This window comes from Barbus barbus (genome assembly GCF_936440315.1).
Source record: "Barbus barbus genome assembly, chromosome: 50".
Taxonomy (NCBI): domain Eukaryota; kingdom Metazoa; phylum Chordata; class Actinopteri; order Cypriniformes; family Cyprinidae; genus Barbus; species Barbus barbus.
The window spans coordinates 11952324-11963579 of NC_136728.1; positions in this window are offsets into that span (position 1 = coordinate 11952324).

Below are 11256 nucleotides of genomic sequence, written 5' to 3' on the forward strand. Positions count from 1 at the left end.
ATAAAAGTGTTGATGGGAGAGGAAAATTCTACATGTGATTTACTGACAATGCGCACATTAAAGAACATTAAAGAACACAGACGCAGCCAGATCATTTCCATAATGACCAGCGCAATCCACCAAGAGCAGCGCAAATGACCCCCTGCTTTAAGACATGCTTTTTTGGGGCGTTAAATAATGGTGCAAATACCAGTGAATTGACGAGCACAAACATTAGTAAATCGCGTTGCATGATTTATTTTAATACTCTCCTCCCATAAATTATTTGTCTAAAAGGGAAATTCCTAAAAATGCATATTCAGTAATGTCAGGCACAAAATAACTGTGTACACACCTTTTCAGTGCTAATTCTTTACTGCACGTCTTTAGTAAATCCTGACAGTGCTATTTTAATGCCAAAAGACGATTTGGGGTGGTGCAAGCCGTTATTAAATCTGGCCCTTTGTTGCACAAGTAACAATCACAAGTAACAAAGCTTATTGCGATTTATTGTATGGAAAGCGCGCTACAATGTTCTGTTCATAAACTGAAAACAGGATAGATCGATTGCTGAGATTTAAGAATCAATATCATTGTGTAAAAATGAGGTATTGATTAAAATCGAGAATCACTATTTTTTTTTACCCAGCCCTAAGAAAATACTGAGGGGCATCAACATGACCTTACTCTTAATCGGCATGTAAACACATTCACTTCTTAAACACACAGTCAAGGTTTTTTACACTGTAAACCAATGTAAAAAAAAAGAAAGAAAAGATACTGGTGCTCTGCATAGCAAGACTATTTGCATTAAATGTGAATATGAGAAGACTGCACCTGAGGGGAATAGGTGCGGCGTGTACAGAAAAAGACAGTGAGTCACTTTAAGCACATTATACATGAAGCTGCTGCCCAAGCATGGCACAGAATATACCTGGCATTCTCTTTTTTTAACAAAACAGGTTCAAATTATTTTAAATTATTACATTTTTATGCATTTATTTATTTTTTATGACTGACATATTTCTCTTGTCAGCTGACTGTTTATTTAAGAGGGCCAGGTCTGGTGGAATTTTGGAAATGCAGACACATGATATGAAAACAACAGGGCACGCACCAGCTGGATACATTGACATGAATCAGAGTTTGTTTTCAAACCAAGCATCAGCATAGCAATATCATCTGGAAGATATTAAAAAAAGTTTTATCAGGGCGTGTCGCTATCTTTTCAGCCTCCCACATTTTCTCACTCATTCTGTTTCTCTTATACAACACACACACATTCTTCCCAAACAGATGAGCTGTGAACAGAACACAGAGGTGTGTCTGAAGCAGCTAACCGCAACCATTATTCAGTGGAAGCAGTGCTGAGGGACACTTGGGAATTCACAAATATGTCATTCCTCCTCTGTCTCCTTGGAGTTCATTGTGAGTTGCTAAATTTATTGCATGGAAAGACCCCAAATGTTTGGCATAAAATGGGGTCTTAGCCATTGATATGTCTGTTTGAAAGATAACCAGCTTTGACTGAACTCTGGAGGCCAAGAAGATGGAGCATCTTGGGTTATGTGGGAGAAATACCTGAATTTTAAAGGAATAGTTCACGCAAAAATGAAAACTCTGGCATCATTTATTCATGCTCGAGTCATTCCAAACCCGTATGACATGCTTTCTTACGTGGAACACAAAGGATCATTTGAAAAATGCTTCAGGGTTTTTTTTTTCTTCATACAATGAATGTCAATTCATTCAGAAAAATCTAACCATTTGAGCGGTAATGTACCAGTAACAGTGTAGGGAAGAATCTCATTGAAAAAGCCCTGCCCTGGCACACCCCTCAGTCCACAGATGCCTACAGGGTGCATAACCTACGTGAGGGCGGGCACACAGATATAAGTGGGAGCTAAATGAGTTTATCCTCCCTAAAGCAAAGACGGAGGGGAGAGGAATTTTCCAGAAATGGTGTGAAAGGCCCATGTGTGACTTCAGTTTAGACTGCAGCAACTAAAGAGAGAAACAGACAGAAAGAGGGAGGGAAGAGGAGAGAAAAAATAAAAAAGAGAAAGAAGAGCAAGATTAGCTAATGAAATTGGGTAAAGCATGGCTTGCTCAATATATTGTCATTAGAGAGAAAATGAACCCACCCATACTGTCTGGGAGAGAGGTGAGGTTGGGAAACTTCTTCCACATGATGCAGGATTCTCCTCAGATGCCGAAATCATGACCAAGAAGTCATTTAGAAGTCAAAAAGAAGTTGGTTTTCCATATACAATGTATAAAAAAGATGGACCTTAAAAAAAAAGAAGATAGATATTTAAAAGATATTTTATGTGGTCAGTGGGGTTCATAATGGTTTTTTGTTTTGTTTTGTATGGACCAAAAAGGTGTACGTATGAGATCTGAAATCTGCAACATTTGCTCACTGGATATTTTAGCCAACCATCTATCTGGACTAACCTGTCCCTAACCTTAAACTATCATTAAAACCTGAAATTAAGGTAGCTGTTGCATTTCTGCAAAAATACAAATGTGATATCACATAAATAACCTAAAATTACAGTAGTTTCCTCGCACTATTAGATCATTTAGCCACTGCAAGAAACAAGCTGCTGGTGGATCTCTAAGCATTTCACCCAGTGCCCGGTGAACCCACTTCACATAACTGTTAATATTTCCACACTGTTGCCGTTTACCAAAGTGTTAGCATGGCAAAGGGAATAAACTGGTGCTGTTGCTTGAGGAGGTGTTTATAAACAGTATCTTCTTTATTTCAGTGCTATCAGATTTATGATCTGAAACCAAGAGATGAGTCTGCGGCAAAACACTCTATGCTCATTAGAATATAAGACAGGGACCTTCTTACATGTGTATGAATGTAAATGCTGTTGTGCTTTGATCTGCACAACAACATGGCTGCAAGACAACAGTCTTGTGATGAGGGAAGTTGACTGTGTTAGCATGACAAAAATCTTTCAAGAAACTCAAGAGAAGTTACAGCCTGCTGAAAGCAGGTTTTCTCATTCTCACATTAACTCTAGCACAACATTTTCTAGAAAACAATATAATAAAGGATTTATTCTATCTAAAAAGAGAAGGCTGATCCAGACCGGGCTAAAATGCCTCATTAAAATAGGCCCCCACATGTCTATGTCACGATGTGGAAATATTTGCGTAATGCTGCCCAAATGTTCGCGCATAGAAAGGCGGCATGGTTTCAGTAACCACAGTAGTGTTGATGCAGCCATGTCAGGGAGACGTTGTGTGTTTCTATGCGAAAGTAAAAGCATTTTATTTGGCCTTCCGAAAGTAGATGTAATTAGAAATCATTGATTAAGACAGTCCACCCAAATGTTCAAATTTGTGCAACACATTTTATGGACGACAGTTTTGTGAACCAAGGAGAGTACAAGGCTGGCTATGCACAAAGGCTATTAAAAAAAAAGGGTCAATTCCAACTTTGCTATGACAATCTGGCGCTTCTGAATCAGTGACTGTAAGTAAGTTTTGTTATTAGTCCAAGTATTTGCTACTGACTGTTCAAATGAGGAGTTTTGTTGTGTGTGTGTGAGGGGAACAGGGTAACATCACAGCGGAGTGTACAGCCCATCAGAAATCGTCTTAACCATACCTTGTGTACTGCAGATACATACGAGCATCATCACTGTGTCTGTCACGTGACTCTGTCCAAGAGGTTTTCACGGAGGACCCAAGACCCGAGGACCCGGGACCTGTACGGGTTTGGGTCTATATTTTAAATTGTCAGCCGGGTCCGGGTCGGGTCCCAATCTATTACTTCGGGTCCCGGGTCTGTTTAACATTGTATGTAATACCCGAGTCGATCGGAGAATACTGCACCCGCCAGTGATCAGTGTCAGTCAGCATGCATAACTTAAAGTTTGTAAAATTGAGAAAAGTGTGAGTGGGAAATAAGGTACAAAAAAAAAAAAAAACACGTGTTACCTCAGCCGCCATGAAGCAGAACGCTGGCGGAGTTAATGTAGTACTGCAAGCGGACAGTGATCATGGATTCCTTCAGGAGTGATGTGAAAAAAAAAAAAGAAACAAAACTGAAGAGACGCACCTGTTATTGAACACGCATGCAGTAGTGAAATAATTGCTCCGAGTCTTTATTACAACCAGCAAAAAGTTATTGTAGTTATTGACTCGAGATGAAAAAAAAACCCCAAAAACTGCGAAGTTAGTTAGCATTAGTCATCTGTCACCGACAGTAACAGCAAGTAGACTTTTAAAGCTAGAATAATGAGTGGATTAAGAAGGCTCTCTCCGTCGATAAGAGAGAGGAACAACCTAACATGGATGGAAATTTATTGGCAAGGAGGATTGTAGCCATTGCAGTCAGGGAGAAGGCTAACGGTTAAGGGATTTTTTTTCCCCCGCAAATTGTTTATTGACTTAATAGCTGTTTGCTGTGTGATTGGGTGTCGGGTCTGTGTCTTCCCAGCCGGGTTCGGGTCCAACTTTCGAGTAATGGTCGGGTCAGCGTCGGGTCCGGGTAGTACATTAAAGGCATTTCTCGGGTCTGCAAGGGTTCGGGTACCACTTTCAAATAAAATACGGGTCCGGGTTGGTTCCGTGCAGCACATTTACGGGTCTCTTCGGGTTCGGATATGAATTTTTGGCCCCTTGAAGACCTCTACTCTGTTCCCTTTTCGGGCTTGAACTAATGGTAAAACTAACTTGAAAGCTGAAGCTCACAATTATGGTAAGGGGCGTTACATTTCCGACGCATGCTTGTGGTGTTCGGCTTGTGGTGTTTGTGGTGTTCGGCCAATCACAATGCACTTGGTCAGTTGGCCAATCAGAGCAGACTGTACTTGTCGGAAAGAGGGACTTTGTAGAAAATTATGCGTTTGAGAGAAGGGGGGCATAGATAGAGGAACTACAATAATGTACAGCATTTGAAAAATAATGTTTTTTTTTTAACATTAAAGCTTGCCAACATATTCTGTTACACCAAATACACAAAATAATGATATTTAAAACAGCATTGTATGACCCCTTTAAGTTTTTATACTAATGGTTGCATTTTTTACTGCCTTTAAGATTGTGCTGGTTTTTTACAGAAACACACACAAAAAAAAAGCAAAGCAGAACAAAACAAAGCAAAGCAAAACAAAAAAACTTAAACTTTAATGCCATTAACTCAAAATCTACAAAGTTTAACAAGAACAAAAAAACAAGCAAACAAAACAACTGTACTGCCTTTAACTTAAAATCATGCTGGTATTAACAAAAAGGAAAAAAACAAAGACAAAAAACAAACAACAACAAAAAAAAACTGTCTACTTTACTGTCTAAAAATTAGATTTTTAATTCTAAAAGTTAAAAAGGTAGCATTAACAAAAACAAAACAAAACATACATATAAACAAATACAAATATTGATAAAACAAAATACCATACAAAATAAAATAAAATAGAAAGGTAAAGAACTGAATAGAAATTTTGGTTTTGGGGTGAAATATGACCGAAACATGTTCTTTGTGAGTTTCCCCTAGGGATGCAACGATACCATTTTTTCAGAACCGAACCGATCCGATCCGATCCTGAAAATTCAGAGTATGCCGATACCGATCCAATCCGATACCAGCGCAGTTGGTATGTGTGTCTGTGTGTGTTACTCTTTTGTGTTAAACACAATCTACTACATATAGATAACTTCATTTTAATGAAAAATAACAAATGAAAAAATATATAATCATAATCTATGACAAAAATACTATTATAAACTTGGTTTATAATACAGCAAAAGATACTCTAGAAAAATCATGGGGGCACAATAATTTTATAAAACCTAGTGAAACATTTTTATTTACAAATAAAAGTGAATAAGTGTAGGACTAAATCTGGTGAAATTATACACATTGCTCTTTGAATTGTTGTAAAATACATTCATGAAAAAACAAGCAAATACATTTATATATAAATATATAGGCTACTATAAAATTAAAAGACATTTCTTTTAAATCTATAGCACAGTAATGAAGGCGGCAACATATGATAGATAGGACAGAACAAGAAAGACTGTTAATAATCTTTCATTGCGCAAAAGTATTATAATAAGTAAGGCTCCAATATAGAGCAGCAGACAGCGCTTATGCGCATCCCGTGCGCCGAATGATGCGCTTGAAGCGACACGGAGTCCGCATAGAAACGTTCAAAGTACAAAGGGAAGAGATATTGATGCATAGTGTATTAAATCTGTGCGTAAGTTTATTAAGCCTTTTCTTTTAACAGTTTTAAACCTCAGTAACTGTGCGCTCTTGAAGAGAGTTTGACTGTAGTAACCGGACGCGACACGCAGTTTACCTGAACTTGAATTTAAAGACTTAAATATTAATCTGTACTTAAGATTAAACTATGGAACAGCTTCAGAACACTTGAAATATAGTGCACGAAAACTTTATTGTGCTTTATAATGTTTTTGTGCCTTTCGTGGGGCTCAGCAATAACACAGAATAATATACGCACAATATCGGATTTGGATCGGTCTCGTCTGACCGAGACCCGATCCACAGAAAATGACCGTATTGGAGCCGATACCGATACTGAGTATCGGATCGATGCATCCCTAGTTTCACCCAGTTCTTTCAGTTCTTCACATTATCATATATAAACACAGGAGGTTTCTGTGAGTGTGAAGATGCAAAACAGGATAGCAAATATTGCACAAACACTGCATATGATTTTGTTTAAGCTATTAGCATAACCTGCCTGATCACCTTACACTGCGAGTCCCAGCGAGCGTGCAAACACTCCAGCCGAAATGATTGCCCCATACATTTCTGCATTTACTCCATTACCTCAGACTCTAAGAATTCCAGAGCCACAGACTTATCAGTACAGCATGTTTGTGAAGACATTAGGACATGCTGTTACCAATTCATTCCATGGAATAAATGCCATTCAGTTTCAGAGAACTGAATGAGGAAAATATAAAGACTGTTTTGTATAGACTTTAACATCATTGAGACCTGGCAAACCAAAGTAATCATAAGAGCAGAAACAATAGGATTCGGTTTATTTTCACAAAGCCGACATGAATGCCTCTGACGTCGGGTTCGTATACAGAAAAGAAACTGTAAATCATGAGTGCATATTGCTGCTTTTACACTATCTTATCCCTCTAATTCACTACAGCTCAAATCCTCAGTGTTTCAAGGCAAAGGAGGTGCAAATAAGTAACATCCAAAAAAACTCTGTGACAGTTCGTATTGTTCATGATACTTGGCTCGAAAGTTACAGTGATACAAAGACCGGCATTCCATGAGGTGCATTCTTTCAGCAAGCATGGACCAGCTCTCTAGTGAATCAGTCTCAGGGGAAGGGAAATGATTGTGTTGTGTAATGCCAAAACAAGCCAAGCACAGCCATGAAGTAATGCTAAAGGTTTATACTCTCACAAGCTTGTTAGCAATCAAGCAGTAAGCAGGCCAAATCGATGAAAATACCTTTTGAGGAAAAGGTTACACTGAACTGGACAGTTTTGGGAAAAACCTAACCTAACAGGACTGACGTTATATAAAGATTGTGTAGAGGTTGTGTAAATGCACAAATCTAAATGTGTGCACGTTTTGCACACTTGATATTAAAGGTACGGTAGGCGATTTCAGAGTGGCTAGCAATAGTAATCTAGCTTTGAATGTATAAGATCCCACCCTCCTTGCATAATCACTCTCCAAAGCCACACCTCCTCCAAAACACATGACTGCACACAGGCTAACCAGCGACAGCGAGGCTAACTGTTATCATTATAGTTGTGCTGTGGTCTATTTTTGAAACTCTATTTTGAACAAGCCTTTAATCGGCTCTTTTTGTATATGAAGAGTTCATATATTTTTTTTATTTTTTTTTTTTTTTGCGCATTCAAAGTAATATCAATCAAACTGCAGCTGGGTTGTTTTGATTAAGTAATAATAACTTAAACAAGTACAGGTAATTTACAAAATTAAAGTTCATTGAAAGTTTTTTTTTTTTTTTTTTACATATAGTTTGTTTCGTGGGTTTCGTGAAAACGTTTCAGCTTTTATTTTCCTTTTATCGCCCTAATATCACAGGTTCATCATCAAAATTATCCATCCTCGATCACATTTAGACAGCTTTGACGAAACTCCTCTCAGCTAGCATGTCTTTTCAAAATGAAAGCAGCTTTGTCACCTGACCTGAAAGCGAGCTGATTAGCTAAAATGGACTTATCGGCTTCTGTTCAAAAACAACAAGGGCGCTTGTCGGCTTCTGCAGTAAAACGTGAACTCGCGATGTCTTGAAAGTGGACAATACCGGCTGTTTTTTGACAAAACGTGTTTAGGTTTCAAATCGCGCTATATGTGGAGAATAATGCACGGCAATCAGCTTGTTTTTTTTTTTAAAGTGGCATTTATCGGTTTTTGCAAATGAACTCTTCATATAAAGAGCAACGTCAGCAAACATATTAAAATCCTGAATTAACTTATGCTTAGCTAATATCCATGAGGTGGACACTTTTTTTTTTTTTTAATATTGCTTAGGCTGGAAAGCAGCTCTGAAAATAAATGTTATGACAGATGTGGGTGCTACAAGGGTCAAAGGTTAAAAGTTAAAGGCTAAGAATTGGGCTAATCCTGACATTTCTGTGTCACTAATGTACCTGCAGCACGGGAATGGAGAGAAGATAAAGCATTTTTATCTCTGTTTAACCTTCCCACCTTTACAAATCCCCCTTATTTAAACCACATTAAAGTAAAGTAAACCCTTTCGCTGCAAAAAGATTATAGAAAAAAGAAGCTCTTGATTTTCATGCCCATACAAGGTAGTCACACATTCCTGCTGGAGACGTTTATTAGCCCTTCAAATTTTTCTCCAATAGCTTACTAAATCCAGAGCACAGCTTTTAAGACTTCTTATCTCTCTATAGTAAAAGCATATTAAGTGAGGAGTTTCATACTTATGTATAAGACAAGAAAATAGTATTGCAGAGAATGCATTGCATAACTTGGTATGCTTTTGGTTATGCAGTGCCATTGGCTCTTCAATGATTGTAAGATACAGTGAGAGAGCAAGAAACTCACTTACATGCTGCTTTTTTGGACTCTTTTCACCAAGCAAGGAAAACTACAATAGTCAACATTTGAAGTGGATCAAAAAAGTTCAAAGTTGTCCTAAGACAAGAACCCATTTTGTTTTAGGTTTTAGGACAACTTTGATGCAAGATTTTGATCCACTTCAAATGTTGACTAGTGCATAGAGTGGATGATTAAAACATGCAAAACAACCTATAACTTGTTACTTTAAGTATGTTTTATCTAAAAAAAAGAGTGGTAGAACTAAACAATTGAGTTGTGTGAGAAGAATGAAACAATAGAGGATCTACTGAAGGAGTTAACCAGATGTTTTTTGGCATTCATGTCAAAACCTTATGCCATTTTCACTTTTCTTGGTCAAACAACAGTGTGTGTCTGAGGGGCTGAGCACTGACGGATTGTTTGCCTCTGCTTGTACATTTTTCCAAGGTGAAGTAGGGCAAATGAGACAGTGTACAAAGGCAGGAAACTGAGGCAGTTGCTAGGCTATGCAAACTAAACCTGGAGAGCCCATGGTTAATGGGGCCCGTGAAATCTGTGTCAAACACTGTTGAATAATAAACATAAGGACCAGCAGTAACACAATGCAGCAAGAATGTACTGGAATAATCGTTATCATCTTTCATTGTTCTGTAGATTCTCTGCATTCTTGACTTAAGCAGTGAAGTCCACTTATGTACTTTGTAAATACTTCATCTTTGATCCATCTATCTTGACTTAAATAGTTTAAAGATTTGTTTGAACGGAACACCTTTTAAGGTCTCACGTGGACCAAACGCAATCAATTTGGGAACGACTACCACTGCTTTTCTAAACACAGTGGCCCAAAAAGTATTTACACTTACGACAGGTTTTAAATGGCATAGAAATAGCAAGCATAATGACATAAACAAATTAAGACATTTACTCAAGAACTTCTGAGCAGTTTCAATGAGTAACATAAAAACAAGTAGCTAAAACTGAGCAAATTGCGACAAAAGTGCTGTGGATGATTTTGGGTCCCACTGACTTCCATAGTATGGACAAAAACATGGAAGTCAGTGACACCCAAAATGGTTTCGAAACATTCCTCGAAATATATTCTTTGTGATCCACAGAAGAAAGAAATGCATGCAGATTTGGAACGAGTAAACGATTTTTGGGTGATCTATTAGTTTTAACTGTGGCGTAAGTTTCCAAATAATTTTACAATACACGGTGTTCAAATTGGATGTGCCACAATATTAATGTATGGTTTGACATGTAATTCTGTAGTTCTAATATAATTCTAAAAGTTAACTCAAATGTCCAAAAACACCTTACAGATTGAAAACATACAAAAGAAAGTGATCTCATCCTAATCCACTCTGCTTAAAACATTTTTGTGCTACCCAAAATAAATAGCCATTGTGCCAAAGAAAAACACTCCCAGTGAAAAATAAGTTGCACTAATGTCTTAAATGGTCTTAGAGGAATCTGGATACCACACGGCTCTTCAGCTATGTTTGGGGAGAGCTACAGTGTCTTTGGGTGGGGCTTCTCAATATTGCTGCCCTAGAGAGAAAAAGAGATAAACAGACCGGGAGAGAAATAGATAGAGTAAGAACATCAAACAATAGTCTAATAAACCAAAGTTGGGTGTGGAGAGCTCTTTTAATATCATATTTGAGCTGACACACAATGAAAAAGGCAGGAAATAAAGGAGTGTACGAGATAGACAAAAGCACAAAAGAGTGCCGAAAGAAACCAAAGCCAACCGCAGATATGATTTAAAGACCATTTGGGCTGTGCCAGGGATTTGCTTTATTTGCTTGCCCAAAGTTGGTATGAACATGCCCAGATGACAGAGTACACCTGAAACCCTGGATGAAACTGATCTCATCTGCTTCAAATCAGCCCACCATATGCTAAAACAGCAGGGCTGGGTTAAAAATATTGATTTGAATTGATTCTCATTTTGATGAACCAATATCGATTCTTAAATCCCCAAGAATCGTAAATGCTGTTTTCGGTTGATCAAAACTTACTAAACATAACTGTAACATGCCTCCCATCCAATAAATCACAACATGCTTTGTTTTTTGTTACTTTTGACACACAAAAAAACTCTCAACCTTCAAATTCTGTCAATTTTATTGCGAATTCTAACCAATAAATACAGTTTTGGCGCTCTTTAGTGTGGTGTAGCCGCATGGGTTCAAACATGCATATGAATATGA